Source organism: Diabrotica virgifera, chromosome 3, assembly GCF_917563875.1.
Source record: "Diabrotica virgifera virgifera chromosome 3, PGI_DIABVI_V3a".
NCBI classification, from domain to species: Eukaryota; Metazoa; Arthropoda; class Insecta; order Coleoptera; family Chrysomelidae; genus Diabrotica; species Diabrotica virgifera.
The window spans coordinates 28,130,902-28,149,199 of record NC_065445.1 but is presented as its reverse complement, the minus strand read 5'-3'; the positions used below and the strand labels follow the sequence as shown (position 1 = coordinate 28,149,199).

The 18,298-nt window shown below is 30.4% G+C and overlaps 1 protein-coding gene across 1 annotated transcript in view; it reads right to left on the bottom strand.

The window, feature by feature from the left end:
* The window catches only part of LOC114340262 (uncharacterized), a 66,890-nt gene that overhangs the window by 42,251 nt on the left and 6,341 nt on the right, over nt 1–18,298 (bottom strand). The gene's annotated exons all lie outside the window — the stretch shown is intronic.

The following is an 18,298-nucleotide window of genomic DNA, read 5'->3' as shown; positions in this document are numbered from 1 at the left end:
TAAAACTGTCACTGTGACAGTGACATTTCTCAAACTCGTCCGAGACGTCTAAAGGTGAGAAACAATCAATATAATGTCAGTCTATAAGTTACTATCGCTAAATTTAACACCTCTTCTAGGGTCATCTCTTTTTAACTCACGACTTAAATATGTTTGCCATCTTTTGCGTTATTTTGCCGGTTATTAGTGCGCTCATCACTGTATATTTTTTTGAGAAAAAAAGGAGAAATCCAATTGAAACCATAATAATGTAAGTTAGCGGTGTTTTTAGACATTGGCCTTATTCATTCTTTTTTATTTATGTATTATTAATAGATTCTAGAAGTTTGACTGGCTTAGAATGATTACTTTTTAAAAAACTGGAGTTATAAGCAAATAACGAATTTTTGTAGTTTGGTAAAAAACGCCATTTTCTTCATAATAGAAAGATTAGCATCAGAGATACGAAAAAATGTTTCAATATGAAATTGTAGGTTATTTAATTCCCAAGAACATGGTTTTAAAAATTTTTTTCTACGGCAAAAATTGAGTGAATCGTGATAATGAGTATATAAAAAAACATCGATTTTTTTATATAAAACGTAACACTTTCGATAGCGAATAAATCGAAAACTATTCATTTTATCAAAAAAAATGTATAGCACATTTTTGGCTTAGAATGAATGTTTTTATCAACTTTCGCAGTCAAAATATAATACAAAAATTCCACCCCGAGATGGGGTGTCAACCACCCCCGTGGTAAAAGCGTCTTTCGGGATAATATATATTTTGATCCTTGGACTATCCACTATTTATTCTCAAATTTTCAAGCAAATCGATCAATTCTGTAAAAATTGCGAGGTGAAAAGCTTCGGTTCCTGGACTATCAGCCTGACTGTCAGAAATACTAATTTTTGTTGTGCGACAAGCCCACACACGCTCCAACAGTCAGACCTACCCCCGACAGTCAGGTGCTTTTGTTAGAACGTGTTTAACACATAATTTAGTCAGAGTCAATAGAATAAGAACCGGATAGGAAAAATTTGCTATCATTTCAGGCACTGTTAGAGCCTATATCTTAAATACTAGAGCCTAAAAAAAATGTATTGGCACCATGCCGTCAATTTTCAGTGGCACATGGGTCCACGGTTGAAAATCAAACTTTCTCCTTATGGGCCGGATAAATAAATTATTACGTTAAGATATGCAAACTGCCCTCACTCCCAGAATTCATTTTTTTTTTACATTATATGTGTTTAATAATTAAGAATCAGCGTAATTTTAATCTGCCACCCCTCCCCCTCACCACCAACGAGAAAGTCATTTTTTGAAGTGAAAACTTCTTTAGGGACGTTGTGCGATTTTTGGATAGGGGAAAAAGCAATGAATTCGCGACCGTCATCGTGACCGTCATTGCGACCGTCACTGCGACCGTTATCGCTTATGCTATATATTATTTGTATGTATATATACATTGTATAGAGGTATTTAAATTTAAAATAAATGTAAAACCTATTTTAGGATGGGGAAAAAGGTTTTATTTCGCGACCGTCATCTCTTCGGCGAAATAAATTTTGTACGTATCTACATTTTGTGTATCTATACATAAATTGTATAGACGTATTTAAATTTAAAATAAATGTAAAACCTATTTTTGAATGGGGAAAAAGAATTTATTTCGCGACCGTCATCGCGACCTTCATCTCTTCGGCGAATTAAATTTGGTACCTATATGTATTGAAGTGAAAACTTCTTTATGGACGTTGTGCACTTGTATTCAATTGGCGACCGTCATCGCTTCGAAGAAATACATTTTTGAAGTGAAAACTTCTTGAGGGTCGTTGTGCACATTTTGGATGGGGAAAAAGTATTAAATTAGAGACAGTCATCGCTTCGACGAAATAAATTTTTGAAGTGAAAATTTCTTTAGAGACGTTGTGCACTTTTTAGATAGGGAAAAAGTATTGAATTAGCGACCGTCATCGCTTCGGCGAAATAAATTTTTAAAGTGAAAACTTCTTTTGGGGACGTTGTGTACTTTTAGATGGGGAAAAAGTATTGAATTAGCGACCGTCATCGCGCCCGTCATCACTTCGACGAAATAAATTTTTGAAGTGAAAACTTCTTTAGGGGCGTTGTGCCCTTTTTGGATGGAAAAAGTAATAAATTAGCGACCGTCATCACTTTGACTAAATAAACATTTGAAGTGAAAACTTCTTTAGGGACGTTGTGCTCTTTTTGAATGGAAAAAGTATTAAATTAGCGACCGTCATCGCGACCGTCATCTCTTCCATGAAATACATTTTTGAATTTAAAACTTCTTGAGGGACGTTGTGCACTTTTTGGATGGGAAAAAAGTATTAAATTAGCGACCGTCATCGCTTTGACCAAATAAATTTTTGAACTGAAAATTTCTTTAGGGACGTTGTACACTTCTTGGATGGGGAAAAAGTATTGAATTTGTCACCGTCATCACTTTGCTGAAATAAATTTTGTACGTACATGAATTATGTGTATGTATACATAAATGGCATAGGGCATACGCATTGCGTATATGATATAGGTATAGCACTTCTTTTTGGATGGAGAAAAAGGATTGAGCTCGTAATTTATTTACTATAAGAAGTTTTCACTTCTGTCGGCACTCCCACGAATGCCCTCAATTTTTTTTTATTTTATTTTTTCAGCTGGGATGCAATCAATTTTAAAATTTCAAAAAATTCACACGGATAGTTTAGATTTTTTGGAGTTTTTGGGCCCTTTTTTCATTTTATAAACTTCAAAATAGATCAAATCAAAATTTTTTATAGGTTACATATGATTTGAAGTAACTGAGTTTTTTAGGACATTCATAAATGGAAGAAGCAAGTTCAACCCCCCAAAAACCCCATAAAAAACTTTTTCGCATTTTTAGAGGTGGAAAAATCTGAAAGAAATGATAAAATACACAAAATAAAAAAATAGACCTGCAGTCATCTTTAAAAAAAGTTATACGTTAAAAAAATAAATAAAAATGCATTCTGAGGTTATGTACATTCAACCAACAAAGGACCTATACAAAAATGGACATGTTTTGTAAAAGACTCAACTATGCATGTGAATTTTTTGAAATTTTAAAATTGATTGTATTCCACTCCACCTAAAAAATGTAAAAAGGAAAAATAACGTTTTTGATATTAAACTTGATTCTTGCCCAGCTTCAGAGAAATAGCAGTAAGTGATTAATTTGTATTTATGTAGATAATTAAAGCAAATATAAACAAAATAGTTCCCAAAATTAATTATAACTTAATTGTTTTAAAAAACTCTTATGAGTTTTTAAACGTAATTGGAAAAATATTTAAATTGTATTTAGTATATCATTTGTTAATCTAAAATAAATATACTTAGTAGTTTCTTGAAACAAATCAAATATAATACAATACTTACTCGTGTTTTGCCTAGGCCTACGATATTAATTTATTGTAGAGGATCCGATATAAGGTCGATCTGCACCGATCTGTTTAATAGATATAAATTATTTGATATGTAATTGTGAAGTATGTGAAAAATACGTGTATACAGGGTGTCCCGAAAAGAATGGTCATAAATTATACCACACATTCTGGGGTCAAAAATAGTTCGATTGAACCTAACTTACCTTAGTACAAATGTGCTCACAAAAAAAGTTTTTGAAGTTACAAAATGAAAATCGATTTTTTTCAATATATCGAAAACTATTAGAGATTTTTTATTGAAAATGGACATGTATAATTCTTATGTCAGGAACATCTTAAAACAAAATTATAGTGAAATTTGTCCACCCCCTAAAAAAATTATGGGGATTTTGTTCCCTTAAACCCCCCCAAACTTTTGTGTACGTTCCAATTAATTCATTATTGTGGTACCATTAGTTAAACACAACGTTTTTAAAACTTTGTTGCCTCTTAGTATTTTTTCGATAAGCCAGTTTTTATTGAGATGCGGCTTCTTTTTCGATATATTTACGTAAAAATTTTATGGGGGTTTTGTTCCTTTAAACCCCCCTAATGTTTGTGTACGTTCCAATTAAACTATTATTGTGGTACCATTAGTTAAACACAGTGTTTTTAAAACTTTTGTCTCTTAGTCTTTTGTTCATAAGTCACCTTTTATCGAGATGTAGCTTCTTTTTCAAAATATACCTAAAAATGTAAATTATAAATAAATTTTCAGATTATTAACAGGTCTCTTTAACCGTACTTAACCATATACAAATATGTGGTGGATTCGACAAATATTCAAAATATCTCGATAAACACTGGCTTATCGAAAAAGTACTAAGAGGCAAAAAAGTTTTAAAAATAATGTGTTTAACTAATAGTGCCACAATAATAATTTAATTGGAACGTACACAAAAGTTTGGGGGGGTTTAAGGGAACAAAACCTCCATAAAATTTGTATGGGGTGCAAAAATTTTACTTAATTTTTTTTTAAGATATTGCTGTCGTAAAAATGCCACATGTCAATTTTCAATAAAAAATCTCTGAGAGTTTTCGATATATGAAAAAAAATCGATTTTCATTTTGTAACTTCAAAGGGCTGTAACTTTTTTTGTGTGCACTATTGTATATAGGTAAGTGAGGTTCAATCAACCTATTTTTGACCCCAGAATCTGTGGTATAATTTATGACCAATCTTTTCGGGACACCCTGTATAATATGCGAAAAATAAGGGGTGCCAGATATAATTTTGTCCTACTACAATTAATTAATAATTAAAAAATGATTTTTTTTATAAATTAAAAAAAAATTCAGCCTGGGTAGATATTATTTTAGATTTAGTGGATCATTCTAAACAAAAAAGGTCTGTTGAAATCATTCTCTAAAGTTGATCGTTTTCGAGTTATAAACAATTAATTAAAACTAAAAAAAAAGGAATATTATGACGATTTTCAGGGCTCAAAAACAGAAGTAATAGTATATTATTCAACGAGCATGTAATGATGGCTATTACTCACGATGATGAAGTTTGCGACACGAGCCGTAGGCGAGTGTCGTAATTCATCAGAGTGAGTAATAGCCATTACATGCGAGAAGAATACTATACTTTTTCTACGACCTTTTTTTATTTTAATTAGTAAAAAATGTAATTATCAACTACTCGAGATTTTTTTTTATTTAGCTAATGCCTCGACAACTAATGGCCATTGGCATGGTAGGTACGGTAATTTTGAACAGTTAGGTACCTAGTGTCATGTGTAGTGTGTGTGTTGAGTGTCTTGTTACTGTGCAAAGTCGACGTCATTGTCTTTGCAAAGAGACGCTAATTGCATCCGAACGTCTGCGGTCCCTCCGGTGAGTACCGATCCCACAAGGACAGAAACTATATTCATTCATTAATTTATAATAAATGAAAAATTTTTGACCCTGGTGAGATTCGAACCCACAACCTTTCGGATTTATCGATCCAAAGGCAGGCGCTTGGATCGATAAATTATAATAATTTACAAAAATGCCTAAATGCTATTTACCACGTGCCTAGTACGTGGCTGAATAATTGGTTGCCTATTATTACTAAATTCTAATTTATTGTAAAAATACAACTATAAATAGTCAATATAAGTTCTATTCGTGTCCGAAAAATTATAAGCTTAAATTTATACCTACTGTCAGTGAATCTAATAAATAGGAAATGGCTGTTGTCGGTTGACGTATTTCATATATATATAGTTATTATTTATATTTACATTTAACTATATATAATATAATAATATAACTATACATAATATGTTATAACATATTTAACACAATATAACTTGAAAAACAAACACAATATCAGTTATAAATTCCAATTAACATAAACAAAATGCGCTAATGTCACTGTCACTAAATTAAATGATAAACGTCAAAATTTTTAGTAAACAAGATATAAACGTAAAAAATATACTGACATTGTTAGAGTTAAAATTCCTTTAAAAATTTTTCGAACTTAATTATCGGTATAAATTACAATAATTATTATTGTATTAAATAAACAAGTTTAAGTAATTTTATTTGCAGTTTATATACGATTAATAATAAAAGTGTCATGCGCCACTTGAATCTAACTTCAGCCCGTGAGTAATGACTCGTGAGTAACTTCAGCCCGTGAGTAATGAATTATTACTCACGGGTACAGTAATGGGTGCTATTGTCTATGAAAAAATAGCGAATAATGAGCATGTTATTAAACGGTCGTAGAAAAAAAATATTATCAGTAGTAATTGCACAAGAGCTCTAAAATTCTATATTAATTTTAGAGTTCGAGTGCAATTTGTTGCGATTATTTCATGAATAAAACTGTTCAAAACCAAAATTTTATTGTAATTTATTTATGTAAGTACAAATTAGTACAATTAAACACAAAGTTTTTATAAATATTTGACGATTGAAAGTCATCACTTTTATAATTTTTAAAACATTAATTGTCATTAATGTCACTGAATGTATTTTTTCGTAGCAACGAAGGGAATCTGACGTAATATACTTAACGACGAGCAATTATCAAAAATTATCGATTTAATTCAGATTTCTGTAGCTTTCTATTGGTCAAAATCTCCTATGAATGAAATAATCTTTGTAATCGTCAAGTACCTAAATTCAAGTTCAAACCTTCTTCTATCAGGTACCGATAAGAATTATTGCCATGTTTTATTCTAAAATATATTTTTTTAATTGTTAATATGGAAGGTTACTTATGGGAAGACGAGCCTGCATAACAACGAAAAAACATTGTTTTTAAATTAAATAAGACCAAAATACGTATCAACAACTGATAGAATAAAGTTTGAACTTGAGTTTATGTAGTTCGTAATTTCAAAAATCGTATTTTTTACGTATATTTTTGAACCATGAAAATCATCATTTTTCGTTCTCTTTTCAGTTTTAAATTGTTTATAACTTGAAAAGGACCGACTTAAAAGAAAAATTACAAAAGAAATTTTTGTTTCGAATGATCCAAAAAAATCTAAAATAATATCTACCCGAGTCGATTTGCAGTCAGAACAAAATTATCAGGCTCCCCTTGTTTATAATTATTATTCTTATCATACTAAATTACATATCAAATGATTTTTATCCATTAAACAGATCGGCCTTATAACTAGAAATTATTAAAAAGTCTACCTTATAACGGATCCTCTACTACAAATATTATTCTTTTTTCGTAAAACAATGATTTAATTTAAAAACGATATGTGTTCTTGTTTTTTATTTTTGTTCGTAGTGCAATGTAATGTGATAGGTTCTTTCCGATCTTCCTGTTCTCGACATTTGTGATTTAATTCGACTTCTCCCACACTTCTAGAGTGTCACCACCTTTCAATTTCCCGCCTTTTCAGGGCAAACACAATTTTAAGACATTGTAAGGATTCAACTTTGTACTCTTTTTTCCTTGTCTAAGCTTTGTACGATGTACAGTGGAACCTCGATAACTCGGATTAATCGGGACCGCGGCCGATCCGGGTTATCGAAAATCCGGGTTAGCCGGAGAGCATTGTAAAAATTAATAAAATACGGTATACTTATAGATAAAGTCCGTTATATTTAAAATAACATGAAATATATATGCAGAGTACACATCTAACTAACTTACCTATTATAGTTGTATATTGTATAGAGTATAGCATATACAGTATAGATAGAGTATTGTTCATGTCTAGGTAAAAAAAACTCAGTCAGTTTCGGTTACGTGTCAATTTCGTCTGCCACCGGAGCGATGTTATGTTATTTAAGAACGTGGCTCTTTCATTGTTTAAAGTTTAAAAGACCATTGTTCTAAAAATAATTTTTTAAAAGACAGTTGACAGTAAATAAAGGAATAAAAGGTGCCTGTTGTTTGCGATAGCCCGATAATGGATAATGATCGTCGCTCTGCCGCCGCTACCGCCGTGTACCATGAGTCATTTTTACCGTATAGTTCAAATTACGAATAACCATTATCTCTCAAATATTATATTATGGTCCAAGCCAAGTTTTATCAATGAAACACGATATTTTTAAGACATTCCAGAAGCGGCTACAGATAAAATGTGTTAACATAATACATACATTTTTATTGTTGAAATGTTTGTCTGATGAAAATCGGTCCGGGTTAGCCGGACCTCCGGGTTATCGGGGGCCGACTTATTGAGGTTCCACTGTACTTATAGACGGAGAGCTAGAGGCGAGAAATCATCGTCATAAGTAATATGGAGTTTGGCATGTGAAATGTGTCTATTGTATATTGATAACTATGACCCCTTTCAGACTGACACCTCAGTGGATACAGGAAGTAGCAATAAGGGATGAAAGGGGAAAGTTGGTGCAGTCATTAAATGTTTTCACCTTCTATTTTGTTAAACCTCCATCGATTTGCATGAAAATTGGTGAGTAGTTAGAGCATCACTCAAGAAACAAAACTGGTATGGCTCCAACGTACGCTTTTACCCTGGGGGTGGATGCCACCCCTTTTTGGGGGTGAAAACTATCTTATTAAAAATAACCCCACTAATCGATAGAGGGACAAATTTTAAGCAAAATTTGTTACTTCAAATTATTAAAATAAATCAATACTTTTTGAGTTATTAAACATCAAGATAATAAAAAATAAAAGAGATTTATTATTCGAAAAACCTTTGAGAATCAATACAAAGTGAGTTATAGGTGATGAAATGTATATTTTTTTCGGCTAGTACCCAAATCTAAGTATTCAAGCTCAAATAACGGGAAAACGGTGCATTTTATAAAATATATTTACTTAACACTTGTCACAGTACTCAAGAATACCTATCAAGTGAGCTCCAGATGAAGTTTATAACATCAAAGCTAAGCAAGTGATGATGAAAATAAGAGAACCCTTTCGAGTTTTTAGGAAAAAGTGAAAATTAAAACATACGCTATTTATATATTTATTTTGAAATTTGTTAACAGAATAATTTTTAAAGGAATTTCGGGAATGAAGTTAGGATTATAATTGAAGACACAAGTGCATGAAGGGTCTATGTGACATTTGTAAGTTATTGAGAAAAATGAAGTTAAAGTTTTTATACTAGAACTTTTTTAACTAAACTAAGATATTTATTAACACTATTTAAAAAAACTTAAAAAAATGTTTATTATATATTTTTTATATATAAAGAGTGTACGTGTACATAGACCCTTTATGCACTTACATTTTAAAATTTACTGTGTACATAGATCCTTTACACTCTAGTAACTTAAAAAATAATAATTTTAAAACGTGTTTGGCTTGTTTAAAAGATTTTTAGGTTCGAACAACTTACGTTTAACATAAAAAACATGTTTTGAAAAATTTGTCACATAGACCCTTCATGCACTTGTGTCTTCAATTTATTACCAAGTTCGTTTTATTACAATTTAAATATAACAAGTTAAAAATGCGAGCATTATTATAACGAAAACTTTATTTTTTATGTATTTAAATTCCTAATATGGAAAATTGCTATTATGAAAAGTTGTTTAGAATTAAAAATTTTGTTTAATGTGCAATTATATCCTACTATGTATTTAAATATTGTGAGCTATAAAGGCACTTTACTGAGCGAATTTCTTGATCGAAATTCATATTTTTTACACATCGACTAAAATCGATACAATTTTATATAATCTTATGTTTATGATTGCATCTTGGATTTTAGACCGTGCAGATCTTTTTATAAAGAATAATTTTTGTTCGTAAGATTAATAATAAAAGAGTTATAAATGAAAATGATGATTGGTAGGTATCTCTAATTTGAGAAAAAAATTAAATATTTTCTTTTTATTAGAAGAATGTAGATAATAGTTACATTATTATAATAATTATTAATTATTTAATTATAATAATAACAACTATTGCATATATTAGAACACAGTTTTTAATTCCAAACAATTTTTCGTAGTAACAATAATTTACAACAGTGTGAAAAAAAGGTACTTTAATCTTGAGCGAAATTCATATTTTTTAAAATACCTCCTATAATATAGATACTAAAATATTATTTTTATATTATTTTGATATTTAATTGAATTTTTTCTATCGATATAAACTTAGTGGCGGTTCTAGCCAGGGGCAGGGGCAGCTGCCCCCCTTCAGTTTTTACAGTACTTTTGTACTATAATTTTCGTTAAAAGGCACGTTATCTTGTTTATTCACCGGTTGTGTTCCCTTGCCCCCCACTTTTTTTGGTCTAGAACCGCCCCTGTGTAAACTGAATATGTACAGAAACTGAGGGTGTCCAATAATGGGCACATTTGACATAATATTCAAATACATTTTTGCTATATTTTATATAAATGTCTTAAAACAATTTTAAAAACTTATATAAATAATATAATAATTAAGCTCCAAATTTTTGGAGCCTAAACTTTGAAAAATGTTTGTAGCATAATGTTTAATGGTATCAACTTTTCCGGGAGCTCATTTGATACATATTTCTAAGTACTGTGACAAGTGTTCAGTAAATATATTTTATAAAATGCACCGTTTTCACGTTATTTGAGCTTGAATACATAGATTTGGGTACTAGCCAAAAAAAAAATACATTCCATCACCTATAACTCACTTTTTATTAATCCTCAAAGGTTTTTCGAATAAGAAATCTCTTTTATTTTTTATTATCTTCAATTCTGGTAATTATAACTATTTTGATAAAACTTACAATTTTTGAATTATTTACGAAAAACCGCTTTACATCATGCATTTATTTCACGAAAAATTCAAATCTTTGATCTTTAATAACCCAAAAAGTATTGATTTATTTTAATAATTAAAGTTAATAAATTTTGCTTAAAATTTGTCCCTCTATCGATTAGTGGGGTTCTTTTTAATAAAATAGTTTTCACCTCTGAGAAGGGGTGGCATCCACCCCCCAGGGTAAAAGCGCACGTTGGCACCATATCAGTGTTATTTCTTGAGGTATGCTCTAACTGTTCACCAATTTTCATGTAAATCGATGGAGTTTAACAAAATAGGAGATGAAAACCTTTAATGACTGCGTTAACTTTCCCCTTTCATCCCTTATTGCTACTCCCTGTATCCACTGAGGTGTCAGCCTGAAAGGGGTCATAATGATCAACATACAATAGACACATTTCACATGCCAAACTCCATATTACTTATGACGATGATTTCTCGCCTCTAGCTCTTAGACTATTAATTAAAAATATCGATATACTATTACAGTATCAATGACAATATTAAATATTGATAAAAATGATTACGGGGAACGCAGCAAAATGCAAAATTTTGACGCAAGTCAAATTTTTAATGTGTTTTAAATCTATTCATTTTTTTCGAATACTGAGAAAACTATCTAATGATTAAATACTAACAACCTAAAAATATCGATATATAAACATAGTAGATATCTATTAAATGAAAATATTAAATATTGATAAAAATGTTTAAGGGGAACGGAGCAAAATGCAAAATTTTGACGAATGTCAAAATTTTCAATGTGTTTTAAATATAATATTCATTTTTTTCGAGTCCCGAGAAAACTAATAAGTATTTTTGAAAAATTTAAACGCTGAATGAAAGAGTACTTTATTAGCGGGGTCTGAAAGTCCATTCGAATAAATAACAAGTTTGTTTTGAATGAAATATTTGAAATTAAAAATCACACTAAATGTTCTCTTTTATTTTCACCCCAGTAACTTATTAAAATAAACATTATACAAGTATTCAGGGACTTTCGGCCCTCGGTAATAATGTAATCTTTCATTCTGCGTTAAAATTTTTCAAAAATATTTACATATTAATACATTTAAAACACTGAAAATTTTGATATGGGACGTGGAAAAAATTTGACATTTTGATAGATTTCTCGTGAATGGATTAACGGATTCCGCTATTTTTTTTATTATTTTAGATTTTTTCTTTGGTATTTATACTGACGGGTAAATTTTTCCTCGTACTCCTCTTTTGGGTTTATTTCGAGGGGAAAAATGTAATGTTTTTCTTATGGTAAGTTTGAACACCCCGTAGGAAGGACAATGTACCTATAAAAATTAGAATACACAGAAATTTAAAAGTCTTGCAAACATTATTAGGAAACGATTAGGTAACAAAACTTAGGATTACATGTTATTTATTGATTTTAAACAGGCATACGACTGCATAAACCGAAGGATGCTATATCATGCCATCAGAACATTAGAAATACGAGTTGTTACAAAACTGACTTTACGCGGTTGACTTTACTATTTTATTATTTATGTTTTTAGGCACTAATGTTTCATTTTAGTTGACTTTATTTATTTTTAATAACTTACAACTAAACAAATGAAAAACAATGAATTTATATCTTTTATTTTACAAACTACGATATCTAATTTATTTATTACACCAAATCTAATATTTTATTTACATAATTACAAGTTCAAAAATATTCCGTAAGACACATATCAAGTACACCGACGTATTCAAATTCACAACTAACTGCTAATTTCAAAAACCCCTATTTATACATTATTACAATGTTCCAGAATAAGAAAGATTATTACGGAAGAATTAATCTTATTCTAGAATAATAATCGGTTATTTACATAAATATAAAATAAGCATTTTTTAGAATGAAAAAGAAATATCGAGGTACCTGTTAAAAAGGTCCCCCTTTTAAATGCATAAATCAAATTCGGTAAACAAAAAGTGGTCTGTTAAATTTAATAAATAGGCAAGGAGCTGAAAACAGTCGGGTGACAAAATTATGTCACAGAGTACTAGAAATTTAAGGCTAGTTAGAATGACGCTCAGGAACAGAAGAAATAGAATGACAATGGAAGTAAGCGTTTCAATACATTTGACACTGAATAGAGGTTTAAAACCAGGGAATCAGCTATCACACAGTTTATTCAACCTAGTATTAGAGCTGTCTCGGATATGAAAACACAAAAAATATCCGGGAGAAGATGGGATAGTCAAAGAACAAATCAAAGAAGGAGGAGAAAAGTTAATAAATGTGAGAAATGAAAAGTTCCAGATGTAAACAATAAATCTGAAAATTCTCGTAGAACCACTTTCTGGTAAAATCCTTAACCACTATTTTTTTAAATTTATAAGGCAAGGAGACGACGAATAAAGGAGGCGGAAAGGACTCTACAATATCCAGTCACATTCCGCCTATTCGTCTAGAAAAAAATTTATCTAACCAAAGAAAACAAAAAAGATCTTTCAAAGCATTGTACTGAATATTACCCTAATTATCCTGTATGAATACGAAATAAAATAAGAACAGTTAAATTGGACTTTATGAGATCTCTACAAATTACCAGAGAAGATAAGAACAGAGGAAATATGAAACAGAATAGAAGTAGAATGATCAATTAGAAAAAAGTTGGAAAACAGAGCCCTGCAGTGGAACGAGCGTGTACAAAGATTGCCAGAGCACAGGTAGCCGAAAAGAATATTGGACTTGGACCCACCGGGAAGAAGATGGAGAGGAAGAATTGCTATGAGATGGAAAAAGTACATAAGAAATGCTATAATAGATAGAGACCTCGGAGAAGGTAACTGGGAGAATAAAGTGCAGTGGAGGATGAAAACGGCGAACTCATAATGGGAAAAAGCCGAAGAAGGTACTAAACGATGGAGAATGGAGGAATGGGAAAAGAAAGAAAAGGAAGTCCAATAATAGTTGGAAGCAGTAGAGCAAGACTTGTCAGCAAGAGCCGTGAGAGATTGAAAAGAAGAAACAAGGGATCGGAAGAAGTGGAGGGAAATATCCAAGTTTTTGGAAGCCAGGGAGCTACAAGACCTTTAGCGTTGTTGTACCTATAGTCCAGGGCGCATCTGTTTTGAGATGGACGTTGAAAGGTGACTCAAATTTTTTTGCAGAAATTGCTTGAAAATATATCAAATAATAATATTTGAGTTATCCTCCCTCTCAAAAAGGTCCGGAACATTGTTTAAATAATCAAAATGTCAAAAATTGAAGGAAAAATTCGAATTTTTTCTTCGTTTTTTGATTATAACTTTAAAAGTATTCATTGTCGAGAAAAGTTGTACTGACATAAAAGTTTCGTAATTAAATTTCCTACAATATAGAATTGGTTAAAAATTTAAAAAATAGTCGCCCTAGTTGCAAAATAGCAATAATTGCGAAAAAACCATACAAAAACAAGTATTCGCATTTTACGTTTTTCAACCATTTATGCTACACTTAGGACCTTCATATTTTACCCAGAAAAACTTTATGATACAGTAAAACAATACTGTAAATTTCTTTAAGATCGGTTTAATAGATTTTGCAAAATAAATTTTGCAATCCAGCTTTCGCAAAAAAAATCATTTTTTCAAAATGTTACAGGACTGAAAATAAAGCAGATAGCAAGTTGAATTTTTTTTGCTTATAGAAGTCTACTGTACCTTTCATTTGCAATTTTCAAAATTAAAATCGATTAATTACCACGGCGTCAGAAAATTTTTGAAATAAACAATAATTTTTGGTGCTACGCGCAGGACAGCGGTGTTCGATTCACACAAGTTGATTTCCACCAAAATTTCTTCCAATCTTTATCTAATATATTATTTTCTTACTCTATATTTTGTTGTATTTTAATATTTTAATTCCACAAAAATCAAACTAATTTTATTATTGTTTGTGAAATATTGTTTAAACAATTGCATATGTTTAAAAATAATAAACTTTTATTATTTAAGTTAAAATATATGAACAAAGAAAGTTTTTGCTAATAAAAGTGTTATTTCAAAGGATAGAGTATGTGTTTTTATTTTGCAATAAACAAATTTATTTATTTATATCGAAATGTAATAAAAATTAAAATGTATTAATCATTATCAAAGGTCATTGGAATGCCCAATCAGAGCAAACTATCCGCTGTCCTGCGCGTAGCACCAATAACACTAGTTTACAACCAATTTGCGACTCTAATGCAAAATGCTGTTTTTTGTTTATTTTTGTTCTCTGAATATGATTATGATGGTAAAAAGTTTCTAACACGTAAGATTTTTGAGTTATGATTTTTTCAAAAAAAATGAATTATGATTTTTAAGTTATGATTATTTTACTAAAATTTTTTTAAAACGGTCATTTGTAATATATTGTGGCGTGATCTTATCAAATTAAAAATTTTCCTAAAAATTGTGCATAATTTGGCAACACTGGGATACCTTATATCTACGAATAACACATTAACATTTAAATAAAGAATTAACCAAAGGTAGTCCTTAATCACTAAACCTACCCATTTAAACTTATACATACAGGGTGTCCCAGACTAATTTAGCCACGCTATATCTCTTAAACGAATAGAGATTTTCGAATGGGACAAAAACTGATATATTCTACTTGTAATACACTTTAATATGGCGTAGAAAAAAATCATCCCCTAAATATTCATCCATTAGTTACAACCCCTAACTTTAATATTTTTAATAGCACCCTGTATATTTTTTAATAATTTTGAATGTGGTATTTTATCGTCTATTCAACACATTTTTTGAAAATAAAATCGGTTCGTAAATAACGAAGAAACTATCAGTTTATTTTTGTTAATTGTGTGTCCCAGACTAATTTATCCAGGCTATATTTCTTAAACGAATAGAGATTTTCGAATGAGACAAGAACTGATCTATTCCATTTGTAATACACTTTCATATGGCGTAGAAAAAATTCATCCAATAAATATTCATCCCTAACTTACAGGGTGCTATTAAAAAAAATAATAAAGTTAGGGGTTGTAACTAAGGGATTTATTGGATGAATTTTTTTACGCCATATGAAAGTGTATTACAAATTAAAGGATCGTTTAAACACAGCGATAAATCAAACAACTTATCAAGGTGAATCGAGTTGTTGCACTTATCATTGTGTGTAAACGGTGCATCGCACAACTTATCAAAGTTGGAGTTGGGTTGAAGGTGGTATCGCATTGAATCGCAGCGTCTAAACAGCGTTTCAACTTGTCATCACAACTAGTTGCTGTGACTTATCGTTGTGTTTAAACGACGCTTATAGATCAGTTTTTGTCCAATTCGAAAATCTCTATTCGTTTAAGAAATATAGTCTGGATAAATTAGTCTGGGACACATAATTAACAAAACTAAACTGATATTTTCTTGGTTATTTACGAACAGATTTTATTTTAAAAAAGTGTGTTGAATAGATGATAGAAGACCACATCAAAAACTATAAAAAAATATACAGGGTGCTATTAAAAAAATTAAAGTTAGGGGTTGTAACTAAGGGATGAATATTTAAGGGATGATTTTTTTCTACGCCATATTAAAGTCTATTACAAGTAGAATAGACCACTTTTTGTCCCATTCGAAAATCTCTATTCGTTTAAGAGATATAGCGTGGCTAAATTAGTCTGGGACTATTATTATAGTTCTAATCCATTTTAACGACTGTTACTTCTGCATGATAGAAGTGTCTATGTTTTCAATGAAGAGCAAGCATAAAATTGATTATCCAGATATGTATTACCACAGCAATAAAACCAGATTTTTATGGAGAAGATTTACCTGTTTCAGGACCTCGGCAAATTGGGGGAAAGATTTGGAAATGTATGGTGATAAAACTGAACCTGATGATGTATCAGAAAAGAATGATTCTTATTTTCCCGAAAGCGACGAAAAAGCACCTTATTGCATCCAACAAGTCGAATTACATGATTTAGTTCGAGACCTTAACTTGTCCAAAGGACATGCTTAACCCTTAGGTTCTAGATTACAAAAATGGATTTTTTTAAATGGAACTTACTAGCGAGTACAACTTTAATATTTAGGAACCGTAACCAGGAGCTATCCTCGTTTTTTACTATGCAGGATAAAATGTGTGTTTGTGTTAATCGAAATAGTGATATGGCAAAATTGGGATATGCACAAAATTGTGTACAAAAGACACTATAGTATTTGTTTCTAGTTCTGAACATATATGTATATAGGACATAAGAATTTTTATAATAAATAGCAATATTTGATGCATTCTATAACTCCAAATCTAACATTTCACCTGACCTGTACAATGTACGGTGGACTCCTACGCAGAAATGCGCGGCACTTTAAGAAGAAGATAACTCAAAATATATACGTGGTGGAACATTTTGGTGTTTGAATTCGCATTCAGGACGCTTTAAACTCCCCGGTACAGACATTTTAACATCAGTCGCAACTTTTTTTTGTAAATTTGTTGACTAGTGTAATTTATGTTTATTTAAAAAATTCCTGACGCCGTGGTGTTAATCGATTTTAATTTTGCAAAATTGCGAATGAAAGGTACAGTACACTTCTATACGCAAAAAGAATGTGTGTGTACTTTGTACGCACGTAAGAAGTTATACTTCTATTATATGATTATAATATGATTATAAACGAAATTAGTATACTTTTTATTTATATTTTATTTAAATATTAAATTAATTTATACTTACTACTTCTCAAACATTTTTATTAAAACAGTGCCAAAAATTAAAATAATAAAAAAATAAAACAAACACAAACACATTAAAAATGCCACAAATGATTTCTGAACATTAGTTGTCGGAAAAATTTTTAACTAAATACGTATTTTCTAAAAATAAAATTATATAATAAATATACTTACAATCATAAAATGTATAAAAAAAATAAAAAAATAAAAGTTTCTATTGGGATTCGAACCAACTTACCACGCGGCTGGTATTTGCGTTGTATTGGGATTCACTCGCATTAAAACTTCGCCACAGAGGCAGCTTGTCATTATGTGCGAAGATCGTCTAACTAAACAGATTAATCTTTTGACATTTTTAACTTATGTAAATCAAATTATTTTGATTTTGAATTGAAATGATTTAGAATTGAAAAAATACAACAAAACCTAGAGTAAGAAAACAATATATTAGGTGAATATTGATAGAAATTTTGATGGTAATCAAATTATGTAAATAAAAGTATTACATACATGTATTTTGGTAGGTTCAAGGTAGGTATCGGAGCCCGTATAACGACTAATAAATTTCGCAATCACTTGCGTCGTGCAAAGTGGCTATGTTCAAATATCATAACAAAATTTGATCAACTATTTATAAAACACTTACCAGTGAAATATTGAGCTTTCACATTGGCATGCAACAATCATCTCTTCTATGTATTAACTAACTAACTTTTTGTTTGTTGTTTCTCTTCCTACAAATTTTAAAACGCAACAAGCATACATTATAACCAAACCACAGTCCCACAGCTGTGCCACAGCTGCCATATTGGATAATTTTTGTCATGTCATTTGAACATCCAATCAGAACAAAGTTATAACGTTATAATGCGCATGCGCCCGGTCGCTAGGTTTTCCCATATAAAATTTCACCGTCATTACGCCCGTAAAGAAGTATAACTTCAA